General features: G+C 37.1%; 1 pseudogene; it reads left to right on the top strand.

Annotated features, from left to right (window-relative positions):
* Window positions 1-14,879: 14,879 nt before the first annotated feature.
* LOC126822191 (uncharacterized) lies at window positions 14,880-17,251 on the top strand (annotated as a pseudogene).
* Window positions 17,252-24,748: the final 7,497 nt, after the last annotated feature.

Genomic DNA, 24,748 nt, shown 5'->3' with positions numbered 1-24,748 from the left:
AGAAGTTACGACAAAATGTGAGGCGACAACACGCTATACAAGCCAAAATCAACTCGAAAATAGGAAATTAAGAAATGACACACAGCGATAATAGCGCCCCTCGTTTTTTCCTAATTTCTTATTTTCGACTTGCATTTTGGCTTGTATACCGTCTTGTCGACCTTCGACTTAGTCATATTTTTGTATTTATTGATGTCAGTAAGAAGGCGCCAACACGCATACCAAGCCAAAATGCAAGTCGAAAAGTAGAAATTAGGAAATTAACACACCACGCTATTAGCGACTTTTCGCCTCGGAAGTTGTAGTCTCAGTTTTCCAGGTCGCATTTGAATACGCGCAATCAGGGCTCACACTGTATTTCATTCTTTTCCGTCAAAATGGATAATAATTTTTATATAAAAAAAATGTTCATATTTTTTTTCCCGCAACTGGGATATTTTATCTGCCAAAAATGTCTGATAAAAAAAAAATATTAACGTGATCTAAAAACAGGAATCTTGGTGGTCCATCGTATCAAATACGGCGACAGATCCAGGGGGACTAAGAATGCGAGTTTACCCCCATCAACTATCCAAAGGAGATCGTTTTATACCCGAACTATAGTTGTCTCAGTACTATGATGCGGTCGGTACATGACCCCATGGATGTTTTAGGACATTGAATTTGGATCTCCGGGCGAAATTTTGCCACTAGCGAATTTGGGCCCCGTACAAAGCCGGACATCCTTCTAGTTAATAATAATAATAATAATATTATTCAGATAGAACAGAAAGCGCTAACCACAAAATTATATTTTATTGTCTTTATCTAAACATGCATTATGCAATAGTTAAATACGTCTATTGCGTATCTGTCGTTGGGCCTTAAATGTTATATAAACTACTAAAGATACATTATGGGAGATTAGATAAAGAGCTGACAGTTCTCACTATAATACATATAGTTAAAAACTAGATAATGTGAAGGGAATTTGCTGAAAATTTCAGTCAAATTGATTCACTCTGAAACGAGAATTTAAGGATTGGATTTTCGGGTTAGCCTCGATCATCATTACTAAAGTCGGTACGATAATAACCATAGTCTCGATTATCCAGTTCATGATTTAATCATTAATTAAAGTTGAGAAGCAAATATGATCCCAATCCAGTAAATATCGCAGGCTAGCGATGACATAGAGAGTCGATTATGGTCTAGATAAGTTAATTAAGGTCTAATTAATAATTTAGATGACATGTCAGGCCTAAAGAAAGGCGAGATTTGTGCAAAACAACACATATGTATAATAATAGTTTTATAGCCTTGATTAATTATTCAAAATTTTAGCTATGGTATGAATTTATTTGAAACGCAAATTAAATCGTTTATGAAATATTGTGAGAATAACAGGAAAAGGGTGATAGAAAAGCTACCATTCCGTATTTGGCATGAGTGATTAATTAGATCATAATTAGCCAATAAAATAATTAATGGCTGTGAATCTGAGAGTACGTAATTAATCGAATGTGCGCTCTAGTTAGACACCATGAAGATTTGAGAGAGGAAACACCATGTAGATATTCGTTAACAGAGATCGTTGAGGTTAAAGTGGCAACTTTATTTTCATTTATTATGTATCAAAGCTTAATCAGATTGTAACCAAGAAATTATTGTATTTGTTGTTCCTGTTAATCAGACTATTTAAGATGAAGTATATTCAATCATAAATTGAAGTTGTCATTAATGTGAAATGTCAGAATACACAACGTAAGCCATACGAAGTGCACTACAAATACAACACTAGACGATCAAGGGCTGTTCCAAAATATGTAGTAAGGAAAGATGCATGGGTTATATGCCGGATGTGGCGACCGGTTTTCGTACATGCCCGCTTTCCACGTCTGACAGGCAATCCGTGGGGCTACACAGTATTAATAATTATTGAGGTGTAATGGATGCTAAAAAAAAATGAAGATAAACTTTTCGCGTGAAAGACCATGGAATACATCTACTGGATGGTGCGACGCATGTACATGTTCATCAGACTTAAAGCAATGAATTAATTTTATAATATCCATGTATGTCACAATTAAAACAGGGAATATATTTTATAAAATGAATATATAGACACTTTTAAACTTACTGATCTCAGACCAAACAAAGCTCTGTAAAACACATAATATGATGACAATAACCGTCGTGTAATTGACACAAAATGCCATCTTTGCTACCACCTGAACATTCAAATAAAGAAGAAAAAAAACGTAATAAGAACTGTATTTTAATAACGGCGGAAGACACCTATTTGGATAAAGTTATTGTATATCTCCATATCATGAGAATTTCTAATTGGATGTATGGGCTTTTAGCGGTGAGGAGAAACTGGAAAACCAATAGTAAAGCATTTAGAGCAGAATACAGGACACGCCTAGGATCAGGTGTTAGATATCCGTGCTTCTTTTAAAGAACAAAATCAATACAAATACCCTCATCATCAAATATTTGCATTTTGTTCTGAAAATGTTGCATTAATCAAACCTACTATTATAATAGTCTTAATAATGGCTCATTTAGAGTCGCATTCGATAAAGTAAAAATGAACAAAACTTTCACCATTTTTATTACCTTAAATCACTGTCCAAAGTTTTATTAAAGACTCCAGATTAAACGAAGGGTTGTCATGTAGCTTTACATCGGATAGATTTGATCGAATGGGAAGAATAGACACACTCCCTCAAAAGCTCAAGTATCAGAAGCCAATCCAGCAATGGGCAGAGAGGAATTTCTCAGACCACCGTTTTAGGAATATGGGATCAGGGAGACTCAACCTGTTCTCGAATCCCATTTAGATATCCTCAATAAAGTACACGGACGACTATATTGTAAGTATTACTTACCTATATATTACAGGTAACTTACCCAATAATGTATCCAAACTTTCTTATCGACTTTTGTCAAGTTGCGGAGAATACAAGCTATTGCCAACTTATATGCCCTAGTAGAATTCTGCTCTTTTAAAATAGTTTTAAAATATCAGTGACGCACACAGATATAATCTATATACTCATTCATATTCATAAGTCAGCCAATCATATGCTATGTATGATACAATATAATTTATATGTTCATTTAACAATTCTGATCTTTTACAGCTAGTTAAAATATCGACCAGTTTCCAATCTCAGCTTTATCTCGAAAATGCTTGAGAAATGCATTGCTTATCAATTAGAAACTTACCAGTCTAACAACAGTCTTCTTGAAGTATTTCAAAGTGCATATCGCATGCATCGCAGCATAGAGACTGCTCTTGTAAGAGTTAAAAATGACATTGTGAATTCACTGACAATCATAATTGTGTTCTCCTTTTTTTGTTAGACCGGTCAGCTGCTTTTGATACCGACGATGGGATCACCTGGCTAAGTGGGTAAGACGCTGGCTATCTAGCATGGAGGTCGGGTGTTCGATCCCTGCATTGGCAGAGAAAGTTCATCCAGATTTCCCGGCGTGTTTCTCCCTTGTCAGTGATACAGGACGGAGGGCTTGACAAGAACAACTGTCTAGTCGTTCGGATAGGACGAAAAACCGAGGTCCCGTGTACATATTTGCGTGCACGTAAAAGATCTCTTGGCAGTTGGAATTCTATATAAGAGTAGGCCGTAGCTCCGCTGCCCGGGCAAAATTTCCCTCATCGCACACTGCCCGTCTTCATTAGCCCAGTTTAGGAGCAGAACAGTAGGACGTTAAACTTCATTTCATTTCATTTGATACCGACGATCATAGCATTCTCTTTTTCGTTTAATATCTGATTTCGATATATCTGGCTCTGCCATCAACTTTCTCAGATATTATTTAACTGATAGCAAACAATCAATTGACGTGAGTGGCAAATCACCTGAAGATGTTGACCTTTTATACGGTGTCCCGCAGGACTCTGTTTTGGGTCCAATTCTGTTCAGCTTGTATACCTCTCCCTTGCGTAAAATAATTAAACAGTATAATATCCAGTAACATCTTTATTTAAAACTGAACGATGATAAAACCGAGTATCTTATAATTACTATCTAACACCTGATTTTTCGATAAATGTGATAGTGTGAGTCAAACGTATTTACTGCATTTTATTTACCTTTCTGTGTCGAATTACCGTTCAACGGAAGTGCTGATTACGACAATAAATTCATGAATAATTTATTGTTTAATATTATCAATTCCCGTAAATGACACCTCATTTGTATTCAGATATGAATTAATTTTATTCTGCAGTTGTGTAAATTAAAAACTTTAAAATTGTTAAATAAAATTAACACTTTGCTCATTGATATTAGCATAAGGTCAAGAACGTTAGCGTTCAGAGACGAGAGAGAAATGGGGTTTAACGTCCACTCAACACAAATTAGGTCATTTCGGGACTAACACATGGTTCAATTTTATTTCAATAATTCGTTTGCGCGTAGGGTCTTTAGCAGTGGGAGGAAACCGGAGGACCCGGATAAAACCCGCGAGGTTGGACAGGCGACCCTACTCCAACCGGGGATTCGAAACCACGCCAGTTGACTAAGTGACAGGCCTTATGATACAGCACGTACGTGCGAACCATTCGGCCATCCACCCCCTCCCCGTTCAGAGACGAAGACAAATCGTTTACAATGTTTACGTTTATAAAACGGTTCAAAGTGTTTTATTACTAAACGGAATACGGCATAATTGTGTGTATTGTGGTGTAAATAAAATATTTGCATATGGATATACTGTTCCGGTAGACGCATTCGGTTTTACGATTATTCGCATTGCTTGTCTAAAGATATGAAGGCTCATTTTCATGATTGAAAAAATGGTGGACACCAACGCGTGGTAGCAAGGACGCAAAAAATCTTACACTACATGAAAACAGGAAAGCAACTCGAAAATCTAAGACTCGACTACTGTACTACATAGATCAGAGTATGAATAGAGAGATAATATCGTTTTGGGCAAGCAAATGATGAAATTGAAATTTTCGTTTGCATGATAACACGAGGTTATACGAATTAAAGGGGTATTGACAGTGAAATAGTGTATTGTGAGTAATATAGTTTTGTATCCAAGGGCCACTTAATATGTTCAGCCTGGTTGGTAAATATGTCGCTCAGTAATAAACAGTAATTCTATTCCATGGTGGTGGGTGTTTTTGTTTTTTGTAAGGATTATCTTTTAAAATAAAGCTAGTGCTGTCTGAAATATTTATTAGATGAACCAAGTACTATTATCTGTACTTTGTTAACAAAGTGGCCTTCTTATATCGGATATGATAGCCTGGTTGACATTTTACATCAACATTAATAATATATATTAAGATTCCATTGTAACAAGCAAAATGTTGGGCTACTTATAACATAAGATCTTAAATAAAGATTATATAAATTAAATGAAATGAAATGAAGTTTTATGGCACGTCAGCACCCACCGGGCTATATTGCGCCAAACATGGTGATTTATGTGAGACAAGTTAAATAAATATCACAGATAAAGTATTATATGCATAAATAAAAACAATATCACAGTAAATAGAATTAAAAATAAAATAAACCTTTTATGCATATTAATATTTAAAATACAAAAATGAAATGATAAATATACAATTAAAATTTATGATAAAAACATGTCTCTTTTAAAAAGTCTAGTAGGTTACAATATAAACCCGGTTGGGCAAATAGATGACATAGAGACTGGCAACGGTAATATTTCGATCTTATGTTCCTGAGATGATTGCACTCAATCAAAATGTGCTTCACAGTCAAAGGAACATGACAGTGAACACATTCCGGCCGAGGCTCTCGCTTCAAAATGAAAATATGAGTTAAAAAGGTATGACCAATGCGAGAGCGACACAAAACAACTTCATCCCTCCTGTTGGTTCTATAGGAGTTGGGCCAGTCTCCTAAGAGAGGCTTAATGCGATGAAGTTTATTTGTGCCTGCAAGATCCCAAGACCGTTGCCAGCGGCCATAAATGAAATGATTAATGCAAGATTTAAAATCTGTGAATGGTATTAAAAAATAGGATAAGGGAAGATCTAAGGCAGACTTGGCAGCCAAATCTGCTTGATCGTTCCCTTTTATATCCATGTGACTGGGGAGCCAGCAAAGGACAATGTCCTTGCTGCTCAACTCGTGTGATAGTAGCAGATGGTAAATATCTGCTACTAATGGGTGATCAAGCTGTTTGTTATTTATTGCTTGTAATGAGCGGATTTGCAATCTTCGTTATACCATGGTTTATTGAAAAAGATTATATAACCACCCAAGAATAGAATTAAATCGATTAATTAGTTTAACTTAAAATACTGTCATAGTTTGATTTAAAAAATACTGTCATAGTTTGACTTAAAATAGTTTGTCATTAAAAATAGCTTGACTTAAAATACTGTCATAGTTTGGTTTAAAATAGTGTCATTAAAAATAGTTTGGGGTCAAGAAGTACATTAAACTATGATTAGTTTGTCTGTATGACTGTAAGATCAATGAATGACTTCATTGACGGAACTGAGAAGGACACTGTTTTAAGTCAAACTATTTTAATTGTACAACTAAATATCCTTACGAATAAAAAAAAGTTCTCGCTTGTAAAATTGAACTCATCACAAAGTTGGACATCGATAAATACAAAAATGAAGCTAATTACGTCACTTATCGGGGGCTCTTTTATAACACTTCAAATTTTGTGTATGAATAAGGTATTGCTCTCGGACCCAATAATGAGTATGGGCGTTTACTAATATAAATACGCCCGTAGTCCGTTATTTTGTTTCCGTTTTGTATTAATTATTTAATTATTTGGAATTATTTCTTCTGAACACAGAATCTCACCCTTGAATATCTTGATGATATTTTTTGATGAACTTAAGCACTCCTGTCAATTAACATCTACAATATGCTTTAGCAGAGGTAAATCCATAAATGCCGATGTATTTTACATTTTCCTCGGCAAAATAAATAGCCGAGACCATATAATCATTGAATACGTATATGGCGTTATTTAGAGAACTTTAACAGTCCTGTCAATTCACTGCAAGCCACGTTTTTGTGTGTGTCAGTGCATGTATGTATGGGTGTATCACACTGATCAGCAGTGAATATTAACTTTTTTCCTTCGACAAATTAAATTCAAAAACATATTTTTTATGTATTAGAAAAAACAAATAATGACGTTTGAAGTATTTGTAGGTAACAATTATTACCTATTTTAATGTAAATGGGTATTAAAATGAGTAAAAGGCGTCATTCCGCTCGAATCTGTAACGTCTTATGTAAACAATGCACGGGCCGTTGAGCCAATGATTGACGCCGCGTGATATGACGTTATTTTTCGTAATAGTATGTGAAACAGATTGTGGGTGTATGTGGGTGAGTGTCTTTCAAAAGGATTGACATACAGGCACGCCTTATTTTAACAGTTCCCTGCTTTCTCTGAAAGGCCAATTTGATTAAAACACAGATCCAATTTCGTTTCGTTTTTATATTTCAAAATTTCGATTTTACTTGTGTTTACTACACTTGAACCCAGAAGCGTTGTTATTTTTGAAATGAGGGGTCAGTCAATCAAATGGTCTGTATAATCGAGTGTTTGACCTTTTTTGCGAGGAACTGTGGGTAGACAGCGGCAATACAAATCAAAACAAAGCAAAAGTAGATAAAAAAAATACATGGCGGTCGCTAATTGGTTAATCGATTGACTGACGTAATTGGGTCAAATGTCGCTTGCTTGGTACCTGACGTTATAGAACGTGAACTCCCACTATAACTTGTTAGATCTACATGTAGTGTAGACTAGGCCATCGAAAGTATAAAAATAACGAAACGAAATATAGATCTATATTAGAGTATGGCACTAATTGTTTTAACCTTGAAATATGCAAAAAAAATGATTCTTAAAGCACATGTTAGTTTAATATGAATGTATGTAAAGTGGTTTATATTCAATTTTTGAAAAGAAAAAAATATAATTTCTATTTAGTTATTTTCGGTGAAATACGCGAACAGTTAAATCTGAACGGCAGCCGTTTACGTATTGTTTAATGGTCGAGAGCGAGACATTAAGTAATATATTGTAACAACAAGAGGACCATCAGGTCCGAGTGTTTTTACAATATATTACGCAATGTCTCAACTGTACCTGGTGGAAATACTCCCGAATAACTTTTGTCCTCGCTTTTCGGAGAAAGTAGATGCGATATATAAAAATACATATACATATAATTAATAATTGTGAACTATTTATTTTGGAATTCAGGAAGAGCAGAATGAGAGAGAGAGAGAGAGAGATGGGGTTTAACGTCCACTCGACACAAACTAGGTCATTTCGGGACTAACACATGGTTCAATTTTTTTTCAATAATTCGCTTTCACGTATGGGTCTTTAGCAATGGGAGGACCCGGAGAAAACCGTAGAGAATGGACAGGCGACCCTACTCCTTGTCACGTACAACCGGGGAATGAAAACAACGCCAGTTGACTTAATGTCAGACCTTATAATAAAGCGCACATGTGCTACCCCCCTCCCCCCCTTTACGGAATGTAAGCTAGACATATGTGGTATATTAGACCTTTTATCGATCACAAAACGTCCGGTGGCCGTACCGTCGCCAAATTCAAATCCGAAAAACGAATTCAAGCCAAATTCAAAGACTGACTCCAAAATAATATGTACATTTTGTTTAATATGTTTACAATCACAATTTTTTATACGTCCAATGCCCGGTCCCTTCCGGTTATTGTGTAAATATTATTGAGCCTTATATAGTTTGTAAGAATGTGTACACAGATTCCGTCATTGAGGGGGGAATATACTACAGCTACAGATAGGCGGAGTGTATTACCCCAAATAGCACCAGGTGCCCATGGAGGAGTAAGAATACTCTGTTGAAAGGCTAGTCCTTCGGATGAGACGAAAAACCGAGGTCCCGTGTATACATTGGAATGCACGTAAAAGATCCCTTGGCAGTTGGAATTCGATATAAGAGTAGGCGATAGTGCCGCTGCCCGGGCAAAATTTCCCTCATAGCACACTGTATGGCGCATGCCCGTCTTCATTAGCCCAGTATAGGAGCAGAACAGTAGGACGTTAAACACCATTTCATTTCATTTCATTTCATTTACTGTTGAAAGGCCACCAAATATTGATAGCGGTCAATCTCTCATGACCACACTGTTTCACACCAAATTTGAAAAAAAAATCTGTTGAAAACTGCAGGCTCTATCGCGTCCACAAGGTGTTCGACAAAGTGGGAGTAACCCTGCTCTCAGAAAATTAATAGATTTATAAGTCGCTTGTTCTGGAGTCTCTGGTAAATCCAGACTTTCATCAAGTGTGTCAATATCACGTGGTTTGTAGTTTGGATGTCTACCTATTTACGGTTTTATGTAATATACACTGTACTGGAGAATTTTAATCGTGTTGTTTACTTCACCTGTTCACGTCAGTTGACACTTTCCGGGTATATGTCATATACTTCTCTCCTGACTTTACTGAATTTAAGGGGCTGTTCGTAGTTTCGATAATATTTTGTAATTATACAGTTTCAAAAATATTAGAATATCTATCTATCTATACACATACAGTCGTTTGTCTTATTGCATTTTCCTGGTTGACGGACAAACTACGACTGTCCCAAAACTGAAATTTGACATCAGTACGCGAACCATTACTGACAGATGATTCTAGAAGGCCAGTGTACACCAAGACATACATCACAAAACATTCTCAGACTTTAGTTAAGAATTTACTCAACTTTCAATTACTATTTATGAGAAATATTTTTGATCCAGAAACTCACAACTTTGCACATAGTTTCTTATTGATGTATTTGATACCTTAAAACAACAAAAAAATTTAAAGGGCTATAGTTTAGTTAAAATAAGGCGAACAATTCTGAGTAAATTTTTAACTTAAGTCTGAGAATGTTGTGTGAACTCGGGGCTAGGGCTTTATATTCACCCTGCACGTTTCAAGTCAGTAGCTTGAAGCGTATATATGGTATTAGTGTCAGTGGCTTGTAGCACGAAGTAACAGTATATTGTCGCATACATAATATATTATGTCAACGCTTGGGCGACATAATATATTGTGTTGACGCTAGGGCAGGGTTAGGGTTAGGGTTAGGCTCGAGCTGTTCCTATCTGAAAGCTGAAAGAAAGTTTACACACGTATCCCAGAAATGGTTTATATAATTTTAATTTCACACGTGACGGTTGATTATAGGCCTACTATTTTCTAATATTAACAATATAATCTTTTACAATTGTTATCGGTGCCATCTTGTTTTTTGTTCATGCCTAGTCACCTCCATCCTAGTTCCAAGCGTTGACATAATATATTATATCGCCCAAGCGTTCACATAATATATTATGTATGCGACAATATACTGTTACTTCGTGCCACAGGCCACTGACACTAATACCATATATACGCTTCAAGCTACTGACTTGAAACGTATCGCCTGTTATATTCGTGTATTTAAAGATACATTATCGAATTCCAACTGCCAATGGATATTTTACTTGTGCATAATTAGAAATTAGAATTTGTTGTACTCCAGAAATGTGGGGGTTTGAAAGATTTAGTATGTTTCCAGATGACCATAATATAGCATGTTTCATCTCCGTGCTGAGTCTAAACGTGGTTGATTTTTATAAATTAATGAGAAAGAGGGAGGGAGAGAGGGGGGGGGGGGGTAACGTCTGCTTGGTTTTTTCGAGACTAACATGTGGCTCAATTTTATTTCAATTATTCGCTTGCGCGTAGGGCCGTTAGCAGTGGGAGGATCTGGAGAAAACCCACGAGGTTGGACAGGCGACCCTACTCCTCGTCACGTACAATCGGGGAATCAAAACCGCTCGTGTTGACTCAATAACAAACCTTATGATGCAGCGCACCATCCACCCCCACCCCCACCCTCAGATTGCAAATGACCATAATACAGCATGTTTCATCTCCGTGCAGAATCTAAACCTGGTTGGTTTTATAAAAATATTGTTACATTAAAGAGCAGATAAATATCTCAACACAATATGTCTGTTTTTATTATTGTCTACATCTTTCATTATGATTAATTAGATGTGTGATGCATCTGTCTTACATACACGACATGAGTTATATAAATTACAGATTAAATCTTATTATCTTCACATAACACGAGACAGCTTCACGATGTAAGTAAATAGTTTCTTTACACTTTTATATTGTATATTAGTAAGTACAGGAGAGGGAGAGAGAGAGGGGGGAGAGAGAGGAGAGAGAGAGAGGGGGTTCATCGTCCACTCGACACAAATTAGGTCGTTTCGGGACTAACACATGGTTCAATTTTATTTCAAAAATTCGCTTGCGCGTAGGGGTCTTTAGAAGTAGGAGGACCCGGAGAAAACCCACGAGGTTGGACAGGTGACCCTACTCCTTGTCACGTACAACCGGGGAATTGAAACCCCGCCAGTTGACTCAATGACAGGCCGTATGATAGCGCGCACGTGCTATCCATTCCGCCATCCAACCACCCTGAAGTGCAGGAGAAACACGCACAAACAAAACACGCGCAAAGACAAACCTGTGGACAAGATACTATGCCGACATTGCACAGCAAAACCCAACACATATCTGATCAGGTGAATTGATCCGCGTGTCAGCAGTAACGTGTACTGCACTGTGCAGTTCCGGGTCTGCATGCAATGTTGTGGTCATTGTATATAGTGCAGGTTACCGTGTACTGCACTGTAGAATCCCGGGATCTGCAATGTTTTGAACATCGTTAGTGCAGGTAAGTGTGTACTGCACTGTACAATCCCTGGGTCTGTAATGTTGTGAACACTGTAGGCGCAGGTTTTGTGCTATCGAGAATACTCGTGTCTAATATGTGCACAGACTTACTTTTATTTTGGATCGATACAAGAGGCGGATCAAGGCTTAGGCGAATCAAGGCTCTGATGACTGGGACGTTTGCGAAACTAGTTCGCTGAAAACTAAATGTCATGTAGATGTGGAAATACTGAATACTTGGCCTAACATTACCATATCAGTTGGCCTGCAACACTCAGCTACAAACCAATCATGTAGTTCGTTCGTTGCTTGAGTTGTACGTCCACTTCCACCAAAGGTGATATAATGTCGTGTCAACCATGACATCTGATAAGAGAATTTAAGCAATTTCAGACCAAACAGTTGGCAGCTTTCTAGTTTGTCGCTCATGAAAGTAATGATTTAGGGAACGACATCAGCGTTCATTCCCATTAACGAGTAGGTAAATCAGTGTCATTTATTAATTTTAGACTTGAAAGGGATATTTTGGTCAAACTATTCGAAACTATCATACAAAGATCAATCTTGTGAGTTACTACTGCATTCATTAGGATATGCGACAGTCCACCTGTTTATATGAACCAGTGTGAGCATTTCATACAACCCGTAGCACAAATATACAAAGTAGACTTTACATTATGACGGTAAGATAACTTTCGAGGAGGAAATCACTTAAACCGTTTGAAAATCCTCAGCACGATGGCGTGAAGAGAGAGAGGGAGAGAGGGGGGGGGGGTGCCGGATTCGCCTCAAAACACGCATGTGGCGAACACTGGGTAGAAATGTCAGGGTATTACTAACTGGCCACTCGACGGCTTATTGTCTGCCAGTTTGACTTAGCGAGCGGTTGTTATTTCTTGATCGAGTGGTTAGGCAGTTTTGGAGAGAGAGAGAGAGAGAGAGAGAGAGAGAGATGGGGTTTAACGTCCACTCGACAGGTCATTTCGGGACTAACATATGGTTTAATTTTACTTCAATAATTCACTTGCGCGTAGGGGTCCTTAGCAGTGGGACAAAACCCACGAGGTTGGACAGGCGACTCTACTCCTTGTCACGTACAACCGGGGAATCGAAACCACGCCAGTTGACCCAATGACAGGCCTTATGATACAGCGCGCACGTACTAGCCATTCGGCCATGCAACCTCCCACGATGGTGTGGACCTTCCCTCGTACTTTACTAACGATGGGCCAGTAGAGCATGTATTAGTTTTATAGCTAGCTCGGGCGACTTTGCTTTTGGTATCCATCCAACCCTCTTACGTGAATTGTGTATTGTATATACAATTATGATGTATCGTGTGGTCTATTTCAAAAAGTACGAAACGTGATTTCGTTTTAGGGTTCTTAAAAATGTAATTCTAACTGAATAGACAAAAATAATATAAGTAGAACACCTTACATTCTACTTCATCGGAACTTATGTCTGGCGTATAATTGCTAAACCCATTCGAAAAGCATTGCTGGTTTTATGTGTGGGAAATGTTTCTGGGATGACAGTCTGTATCCTTGGAGGAGTTAAAGATGCATTATACAAGAGATAAATCTGCCTATTGCTGGTCTTTATCTGGCCTCAAATGTTATATAAAGTATTATTTAGACATTTATTAACATGCCAAGCCTATAATCAACTCTGTAGACTATCAGATGACAGAGATTCAAATGGATTAGAACGACCGCGAGATTTAGAACTTTTACGATAAAATGGATAATCGATATTTAGTCTCGTTTGTCCAGCACCTTTGTTACGATAATAACCGATCTACAGTCATAACTACGCCCAGGATAAAATAATTTAAATTAAATATTTATTGTAGCCCAAAATGGAAATTTCGTGGATTCTGATTGGTCGAAAAGTGGCGTCGAATGAGTATAACGGTCCTTTAAATTGAAAGGCTAATCACTGCGTATTGATACATTTCTTTATAGATTATCATTTCTCATAATGACATTCACTCTTGCACTTCCAAACTTTAATCTCGAAAAATTTGATGAAATCTGTCCTTATTCCGCCAACTCCAGGTAATTAATGAAATCTGTCCTTATATTGAAGAAATTATTCCGCCAACTCCAGGTAATTAATGAAATCTGAACTTATATTGAAGAAATTATTCCACCAACTCCAGGTAATTAATGAAATCTGTCCTGATAGTGAAGAAATTATTCCGCCAGTTCCAGGTAATTATGTAACACATATCTGAAATAGAATTGTAAAAGATAAAATTATATTAATTTGAAAACTTATCTTTAAAAATTTATTGTATTTTGCATTGCGAAAAATTAAATATCCATAGCTACACTGAATTAGCTCAAATGAATTATTTTATTTTATTTATTTATTTTTTTTTTTCTTTGTTAAGAAAAGCCACATCCACATAAATAGTTCTATCTGACGCGTCAAAAACATTATTCAAGTAGTATTTAGTGGTTTTGTTTTCATTTTAGATAGTAAAAAAACACACAAAGTCATTAAGATTACGAATTAGCTGTCAACAAATCCAGGTCAACCGTGACCGGCCTTAACAACCGATTTGTACGATAGAAGATGAACAATTAGAGGAGTTAATCACAGAAATTAATTCAAAAGCAACGGCAAGAAACACTTTGTGGGGTGGTTTTTTTTTTCAAACGTAAGATATTTGAAATAAAAATTAGAAATAGCTCCCTATTATCAACATCCTGCCCCAAGAATGTAAACAAGTCTTGGACAACCAGGCGCTAGGTCATCAAATCAATCGGCTATCATCGCCCTCTAGCTCTTTTTTTTTTTATAGAAGAATGGTATGATCAGTAAAATTTAAAAAATCACAAAAAAAGCCTGGATTCAACAACTTGCAAAAAAGTAGTAAAATTTGAAATGAAGATGTCCTGCAATTTTGGTGTCAGTTATAACCAGACCCTGATCCAAAATTAAAAAATAAAATCCTTTTCGAACTGTATTTTATTCTTGTGTTTGTGTGGGGTTTTTTTGTTTTTTTTTAAACAATCTGTATTTTTTTTTTCAGAGTGGTTCAGTCATCGATATAACACTGAAGATTTTGTGACTTTCCCCAGCAGAAGCTAGGTCAGCAAATCGGGAGGATGTATTCCAGGTTATCTTTTGTTGGTTTGAGGGCAGCAATACACTAACACTTACGTGCCCCTCCTTATGAAAGGAATATTAATATTCTTGTTGATGGAGAGTTTTACTCTGCAAATAATGTTTTTATAAGTGTAATCAGAAAATTAAATAAAGTAGGCCTTGATAACTCATTATACCATTCACCTATTTCTGACGGTGACATGATAAATATTCGCCAGTATCTGTCAAGTTACTTTTATTACAAAGTATGGTTTGATCTAACGTTAGTTTTCTATAAAGATACTTTTGTTGTTTCAACAGATGACACCGGTCTTCTGTATATATCACAAAATCGTGTTTATATTACAAAAAGTCATCGAGGCGATTTTAATGATTCCGTTGAATCCAAACGTAGAATATATGCTACATGTGACCTGAATTGCCCAGTTTCGTCATTTCAACTTTACATTTCAAAATTAAATCCTGACAATAGAATCCTGTTTCAAAACCCCGAAAAACATGTGCAGTTTGAAGATGCAATACGGTATAATAATAAGCCACTAGGTATCACCACTTTGAAATGCATGATGAAAACCATTTCAAAGTTAACCGGTCACAAAAATGAACAAAGTTTGAATTCATACAACTTTGATTCCAGTTCCAAATAGAAAAAGAATATATTCCTCTATTTTACAAGGTTGTTTACAGACACTTTATGGATCAGAGACGTGGAAACAAACCAAGAAAACAGAACATGATCTACGAGAAATCCTGGAGATAAGATGGCCAGAATAAAATCACAAATACTGAACTATGGGGAAGAACCGTCTAGACAGCGTTATCAAGCACCATTAAGAAACTCAAATGGGGATGGTTAGGTCACATCCTAAGACGTCCTCAAAACAACATCACCTGACAGGCTCTAGACTGGAGCCCCCAAGGCAAGAGAAAGAGGGGCGCCCAACCTATCTATAGATGCTGAACTGAATGCTTGTCATATATCATGGGGAGAAGCAACAAAAAAAACCAGCCAAAGACTGAGACAAATGGAGAACCGTTATGGAGGCCCTATGCCCCTTCAGGGGATAACAGGAATTGATGATGATGATTACAAACACAAACAGTTGCACGATCTTTGCCTCTACCTACACATAGACCTAGCCCTAGTTTCACATCAACATCTGCATCATCACCCCTGCCTTTTCAATCTGTAAAATCAAATATTCAGTTCCAGTCTGTGGTTAAATGTTTGCAAATTAGTGGCCTTTTCAACATTACCCAGTCAACTGTTAACAGTTATTTTAAATAAAGAATTCATTTTTTGATAAGTGTTGTATTACGGTCTGTGTTGTCACTTTGTATTGTATTACTAATATTAGATCTATTTCCCGGCGATATCCATTTTATTCAGGCCACAAATTCACAAAACAATCTCAGACTTAAGTTAAGAATTTACTCAAAATTGTTGGACCTATTTTAAAGTTACAATTTCATATTTTCTAAGAAAGTCAAAACATAATTATTTCTATGTCTTTTGCTCAATAGGTTGTCAACTCACCATTATACGATCATAGGTGTCATTCTCACACTTAAAACATTTACACTGGAAATAATAACACAATTACCGCCCAATTACCTCCCTTGTTTTCTATTCTCCACCATGGAGTAGCTTTTTCAAACGTTTGATTTTGAAGAGGAAAATGATATTTTTGCCAATTTCTCAATTGGCAATAGTGAATTATAGGATTAATAGGATTATTCTTTAACAAGGTAGGACTGTTTATAGATACCATCTATTTTAAGGCTTTATTTTAATAAATTTTAAAAATCTAACTAAAATATAGTCCTCCATAAAACTGTTGTTGTTTTAATATATCAAATACATCAATAAGAAACTATGTGCAAAGTTTTGTGTTTCTGGGTCAAACATATTTCTCATAAACAGCCATTGAAAGGTGGGTAAATTATTAACTTAAGTCTGAGAATGCTTTCTGTACTCGAGGACAGTAGTAAAGGTTAGAATATTTGACAAGTTTTTGTAATATATTTTGTATAGTGATTAATCCTGAATTTGACAAGTAATATAGAAAAGACTGCATTGAATTTCTGAGTGTTTGTTGTTTCTTTATAGTGATGTTAAGTGATACCGGGAGTATCGAATTACGGACCCCGCTCGAAGTGGATTAAATCGAACGAGAAGAGTATTATCTCGTTACGTCACGGATGTTTGCAATACGTCAACATTGTTTTCTTTGGTTTTTACGTCATTTAAACCCCAAAACGGACGTCAACAATCGCGAAAGAAAGAAACCCATTAAAAATTTAAAAACTTTTGGGCTACAATATCGATATCTTAAAAACTTGAAGGTATGTTTTTCCAGAAATGAAATAGGGTTTAACGTCCACTCGACACAAACTAGGTCCAACATATGTTTCAATTTTATTTCAATAATTCGCTTGCTCGTAGGGGTCTTTAGCAGTGGGAGGAAACCGGGGGACCCGAAGAAAACTCACGAGGTTGGACAGGCGATCCTACTCCTTGTCACGTACAACCGGGGAATCGAAACCACGCCAGTTGACTCAATAACAGACCTTATGATACAACGCGTACACGCTAACCATTCAGCCTTCCAACTCCCGAGACCCATTAAGAGATTGACATATAATTGGATGTAATTGACATATAAAATTCAATAGAATTTGAAAATATTCCCTTTTCTCGGATTTTGAAATACATGCACGACATTATCACGTGATTTATAAGTTACTAAATTTCATTGGTTCATTTTCAGAATCTGGTACTTCAAGTTTAATTTGTAACCTCAGCATCTATCATGTTCAGATACGCTATTCTTCTACTGATGACGACATGGCTCCACCTTACCCTGGCGAAAAGTTCCAAGAAGGGTATAGGCATCTGTTCGTCTGCTTTCAAATGTGGTGATACTTGGAAGTTCGACGGCGTGGCATGGTGGTAAGTAGAGGTATAGGCCTATGAGGTCATTAATAAATATATTTTAGTATTTAGACCATTGTTTTAAGAACGTGATAAGGCTTAAGGTTGGGATTTCGCACGTTTTTTTGTTTATGGGACTATTTAGATAAAGTATTAGATTTATTGATCCACCCAGAGTTATTCCCCCACTTTACCCGTCTGCGCGGTAACAAATATGAAACAAACATTGATCGATGCCCGAAAACTGTCGCAGAATGTATATAGATTGCCTTCAGACCAAAAAGGCATGGAATTTCGGACATTTGATTTTGCCGACAAGAAAACTGTTTTTGTTTGGGGTTTTTTTTTGTTGTTGTTTTTATTTTAACCAAAAAATTGTTATATTCAAAAACACATATCACTTTACTCGTCTGACAGAAAAACCCCATTGCCGAAATTTTACAACCTGCATAATATCTTCCTTCCATGGCATATGTCTCTATTCTTTGGAACCTTCAATGGGTCTAACAGCTTACATTTATTTAATATGAATGTAAAGAAAGTGATTTATATTCAATGTTTAAAACAAATATTGTAATTTCTAATCAATTATATTCTGTGAAATACGTGAACAGTCGATTACGCCATTCATTTTAAACAAAAAATAAATCAATGATTTCGAAAACAGGATTTTGCGGAAACGGGGATTGGAAAGTGTCTATAATTAGGCCCGGATTGTCTGATTAGGGTGGGGGTACAAATCGCCCCTCACTGTTAATATACAGTTACAAACTTTCAGAAAAAAATACTCTAGCACAACAATTCTTAGAAGACAAAATTACTGTTTCGTTCAAATCCGCTGACCGAAGCCTTATCACTTTTCTCGACTGTTGCATTTTCGTACCACCGACAAGCTCTTAAAATATATTAAAGGACATTGCCGAAGATTAGATAAAGGGCTGACAGCTCTCGCTATTGTAGTTAAAGAATAGATAATGTAAAGAGAGAATTCTGAAAAATTTGAGTCACATTACATCACTATGAGCCGATAAAACCGAATTTCAAAAATACCGTAGCCTCTGTTACCGTTGTTACGATAATAAATACAGTCTCGATTATCCATTTTTACGGTTAATAATGAACAGTCGTTTACAATCGTACCCGTCAGATGACATAGAGAGTTGATTATAGTCTTGTCATGGTTTAAGACCCAAAGAAAGGCCTGCAATGGGCAGATTTGGCTCTTGCATAATGCATGTTTAAGTGATTAAAATGAACCGTCAGAATGATTTACTTGTAATCGACAAATCGTTTAGATATAAATTATTATATTATATAGGTATGACTGGAGATTTGACCAAGGGGAACGGAAATGGGCGAATTGTAAACAGCCGGCAAGGCCCGGATATATTCCTATGATTTTTGATGGAGCATCAGCTAACAAGGCGACGATACGACGAGATGCAACAACTGTATTGGGTTTCAATGAGCCTAATTGGCCAAACCAAGCCAACATGACCCCGCAACAAGCTGCACGTGCGTGGAAAATCGTACAACGTAAAGCTGGTAACAGGCGACTAGTCAGTCCTGCAGTGGGCGGCTGTGATGTTGTTCCCAAAAGATGTTTTGATTGGTTAGGAGCGTTTTTCAGAGCCTGCAAGGGTTGTCGGGTTGATTTTGTCGCTTTCCATGGTTACAGCTGCAATGCTAACACAATAATGTCAGCAATCCAGCAAGTCTACCGACGCTTCAATCGTAAAATATGGTTGACTGAATTTGGGTGTAAAAATATGCCCTCTGAAGGTGCCACTATCAATTTTATGAAAATCATCTTACCCAAATTAGAAAGGTCGCCTTACGTTGGTGGTTACGCATGGTTCTGTCATCGGCACGACAATGCACATCGTAGTACATTGCCTAACACATCACTGATGTATAGGAACAGACCCGCCCTTAATCGTGTGGGGCGTTTCTACAATAATTTCGCTAAATGATAATGCAGCAGAAGATTTTTGTTTGAAGAAAAGATATATTTTGAATAAAATTGATTTGAAAATAAGAGTATGTATCACTGAGAATGTCCCAACGAAAACACTTTTTGAAATATAACAATAAAGAGCGGTAATTGTATATGACCCCTCAAACAAATCACTGGGCTAATAAAGACGGGCATACGCCATACAGTGTGCTATGAGGGAAATGGTGCCCGGACAGCGGCACTACGGCCTACTCTTATATCGAATTTCAACTGCCAAGAGATCTTTTACGTGCAAGCCAATGTGTTCACGGGACCTTGATTTTTCGTCCCGTCCGAACGACTAAACACCTGTTCTTGTCAGGCCCTCTGTCCTGCATCACTGACAAGGGGGAACCACGCCGGAAAATCTGGATGAACTTTCTCGGCCAATGCAGGGATCAAACACCCGACCTCCTGGCTCCTCGAACAAATCACTGAAAGACCAACAAGAAGTCAATCTGAACGACAGACTCACCCTACCTGCAGAGAAGTGACTCTGACACAGTGAATATCCATGATATCCATATGACGTTATCTAAACGTCACAGGTCATGAGGCCACATCAACAAACAAATGTAAACACCATCATTATGATCATTATCAACATTACAAGACACAATGTTACATTGTAAACAATAGCCTTCTTGCAGCATTTAAGGACTGTATAATCCGTACAGAACGTCTTATCGCTTCTTCCAATGATTTTTCACAAAAATAACATCATCTACAACTCTAGATTTGACGTCGGCATATTGGCACTATTTTGTGCTTCGGTCGTGTCTATTTCAGATATACACAATCAATTCTGTTAATGTTTTTAGCGTGGGGATTGACTAAAAGTTAATTTATTTCAATTCTAAACAAAAATTTAAAACTTTAACGCAATTTTAAAAAAATAGCCAAATTCTGGCTGGGATTACTGAGCAAAATTACTGTGCTGACTGGGCTAATGAAGACGGGTATATTCCATAATGTGTGCTATTAGATAAATTGTGCACAGGCAGCGATAGTACGGTCTATCCTTATTCCGAACTCCAACTGTCAAGGGCTCTGTTACGGGCACGACAATGTATACAAGTGATCACGGTTTTTTGTCCCATCTGAAGGACTGCGTTGTCCCTCTTCGTTTAAATAGTACGTGACATTTTAATTCAATTGAATAGCCTGCTCACCCTTGAAGCGTCTTGAATCCAAAATTATCTATTTGTTCACCCAGACATATTCAACTGGGATGGTGACATTATTTATCAGTGGATAAGCGACGTGGACAGAGTGGAGAGCTTTCAGTCGTGGTTTAGGGTTTTGCGCCCATTAAGTTTTTTTTATTCCGCTATAACAAATATCTGAAGTTGGATTGGAGAGCAGGCTATGCCTATGTGCAAACCCTCTCTCTGATTAGATTTCCCAAAACTGAATTAAAATAAACTCATACTGAATGGTGGCATACTCTTTAAAAAAAATGGGGGGTTGGATGGCTGAATTATTAGCGTGCGCGCGCTGTATCATAAAGTCTGTCATTGAGTCGACATTGGTTTCGAATCCTCGATTGTACGTGACAAGGAGTAGGGTCGCCTGTCCTCCCACTGCTAAAGACCCCTACGCCGGAGGACCCAGAGAAAACCCACGAGGTTCGACAGGCGACCCTACCCCTTGTCACGTACAACCAGGGAATCGAAACCACATCAGTTGAGTCAATGACAGGCCTTATGATACAGTGCGCACGTGCTAACCATTTGCCCCTCCCCCCCAAAAAACCCCCCAAAAAACACGGTACTATTGGAGTTCAAAATCATTTGCAAAATGCATTTAAAAAGAACAAAAACAAAACAAACTACGAGTTGTGTTTGGAACTTCTAAAATGTATTTATAGTGATCTCCCTTTATACACAGACATCCACAAACCAATCGATCGGTAGTCTCTATCATCCAGAAAAATATTCTACGAATACTAGTCTGGACAGGTTGTCAACATTTGAGAAAAATTGGCTAGATAATCCGGTCTTTCACATTATCATAAACAATGTCTAAGGGAGGTAACTCCACTTAAAACAAGATGTTTACGCCCATGAAATTAATTTAAGAATTTCATTTCAAAAAATTCATTTGATTGCATGCGAGTTCAATATCTAACACTCTTAATTTTTTATTGTAAAATTTCTCTCTTCATGGGCCATATCTATGCTTTTAAAATCAATCCTAATTCGTCGTCACGATTCATGTTTGCAAGAATTATGGGATTTATTGTGGGAAGGGGCGCAACTCTTACTTGACTTGGCTAAAGAGACTGGATAATAAACCTTATTAAAAACCAAACTCCCGGTTACGCATGGGCAATGGACTTTACGTCAAATATTGACAACCTTCCCAGACCCTCCGTATGTTGAAGACTAGGAGGTTCTGGGTGACCGAGACTAATCGATCGATGAACCAAATCGTGTCATCACATTACGCCGCGATGCTTACTCTGCGTCAAAATTGTTTCCTCTGGTTTTATGCCATTAAGCCAAAAAAACCGTTTGTCCAAAATACCGAAAGAAAGATGCACCCCTCCCGACAGTTGGAATTCATTTCATTTCATTTTCAGCAGGCAGTGATCATAATCAGCGGTGAATATTCGCAAGGCCGCTACAAACACTGATTGGGTGGACATCTGTGTCGGTTAATTTGCTTATTAACTAATTTTCCTTCTGCAAATTCAATTCTAGAACCTTTTTATACATCCACATTTTCATGTTGACGTAGGCCTATCTTGTCGTCGCCCCTGTCCCTTTTGGTTCCTTTCGAAATTGGCACTTATCGGACCGTACCGTCATGGATTATGTCCCCTGATTGTACGGGGAAAAAATGTAAAAGTATATATCAAGGTTGTGCACACTCTTCTGCAGGTCACAGTTTTGATCCACTTTTGATGAAACTTTAAATTGATGTTTATACCACATAGATCTCGGTTCCTGCATCTCGCTTTAACTACGCACATCTTATCATGGCCTTCACGTAATACCCTACATACTTCGGCACTTATTTCGATTGGATACAAGCCCAGCTTGTGAGCCTATCAGATTCCTCGATCGTCACGAATACAAAGTCTCGCGCTTTCAGGCTAAAATGTCTACCTGTGATAATCGAGTTGCCAAGTTCAAGGTTCATTCAATGCCAAGGTTTCCGTTGAGGTCGCGATGTCACAACCTCTGATTGTACGCTACTGTTCACGTGTCTGTAGATAACATAGTTTTGGCACACTGTGGGAATATCCTCGAAACCCAAAGGATTTAAGTCTATAACTTGGTACTGTTAGAAGGTGATCATTTTGCGACCTTCGAGTGCGTTTGGGGATACATTCAGATAGCATTGAACAAAGATATTCTGGGGCTGTTCCATTTAAACATTTATGGGCCATACACAGGAGTTAAACACATCCCAAATATATTCCCTTGTTTTTATTCATTCTCTACTTAATAAAAACATGGTAATGCACGGACTTTTTCTAATTTGTTCGTTTTTATTATCTAGTGACAACCTTTTTTTTTTTATTTTTATTTTTTTTTTTTTTGAATTGTCAAATATCCTCTCACCGTCTCATATAACAACTTTTCATCAACAACGGAATTATCAGTGAAATGAAATTCGATCGTGTGTCTGTTATCGCTCCTTACTTCAGTCAGTTATATAGAAGGATAACTCGTGTTTGTCATTTTTGTCGTCACTTCTAGTTTCTTCAAGTGTTTGTTACGCATCTATCGTAGCAATGATCTCTGTTTTAAAATTATATCTGGAACGTGTTTAACCAGTTCTGTCATGTGATAATAACTGACACCAATAGCCAAGTCTATGTAAAATGGAGTCTTTGAATAATACCGATTTAAGGTAAGACACTCGCTTAAGTGGAACAATTATGCATTTTTACTTAACGTTAAGAAAACAATTAAATGCGGAACCAGGGTTCCTTTCGATATATCGGAACGTAACTTCCTGGATTATTGCCCCTGATTGTACGAAAAATCACGTTTTTAGCCTGTGGTTCCTCCCCTCTAGAAGTCATAATTGTTATCCGATTTAAAAATAACAACCTTTAATTATATCACCGTTATACCCCAATAATGATGGTTTCGTGAAAGTCCGGACAAAATGGCTGCCCCTTGTGTAATAGTGTAAAAGTATGTCATACCAATGTTGTGGACCCTCTAGAAATCACATTGTTATCCGATGTTGATGGCACTTTTAATATTTGTTTATATCCAACCGATATCAGTTCCTGTCGATATTCATGCATATTAGACTGTAACTTCCTGGATTATGGCCCCTGATTTTACAAAGAAATTACATTTTTTTTAGCTCCTCCCCTGCCCGTCTCTTGCAAAATGTGGGCGTATCTTGTATAGCAACCGTTTGTTTTTAAATATAAGAAAAATAAATAAAGGGGTTTGAAGTATATCTAGGTAAATAGTGCACGCGCCATCGAGCAATTGATCGACGCCATTAAATGTGACGTCACGTGTAGAAAGCATACTTCAACTTATATAGGTCGGACATCTTAAACAGCGTAATAAGAAAGCTTTTGCAATACCTCTGTAAAAGAGAAGGCCATTGACCTATACAGTGGAGATGAGTTTCTGAAACATTTTATTGTATCCCTGTATTTGAAATCTTTGATCCGTTAGATACACATATATTCCTTGGTTCGTTAGACAAATATTTTCTTTGGTGCGACGTGTAGCTCGTTGTTCGCTTTACCTGTCCAATATTACACAGTAACAGATTTGATCAGTCGATATTAGTACATCATTTAATGCATTCCTGTCTTCGTATGCTTATATAACAGATTTTATCAATCCATAATCAATAAATATACCGGTACCTTTAAGGTGTAATCTAGTATCACCTGCTCTAGACTATTCAAACACTTATCAATATGAAGTATAGACTGTGAGAACACATCT

Source organism: Patella vulgata, chromosome 5 (genome assembly GCF_932274485.2).
Source record: "Patella vulgata chromosome 5, xgPatVulg1.2, whole genome shotgun sequence".
In the NCBI taxonomy this organism is placed as follows: Eukaryota; Metazoa; Mollusca; class Gastropoda; family Patellidae; genus Patella; species Patella vulgata.
This window is presented reverse-complemented; position numbering and strand designations above follow the sequence as displayed.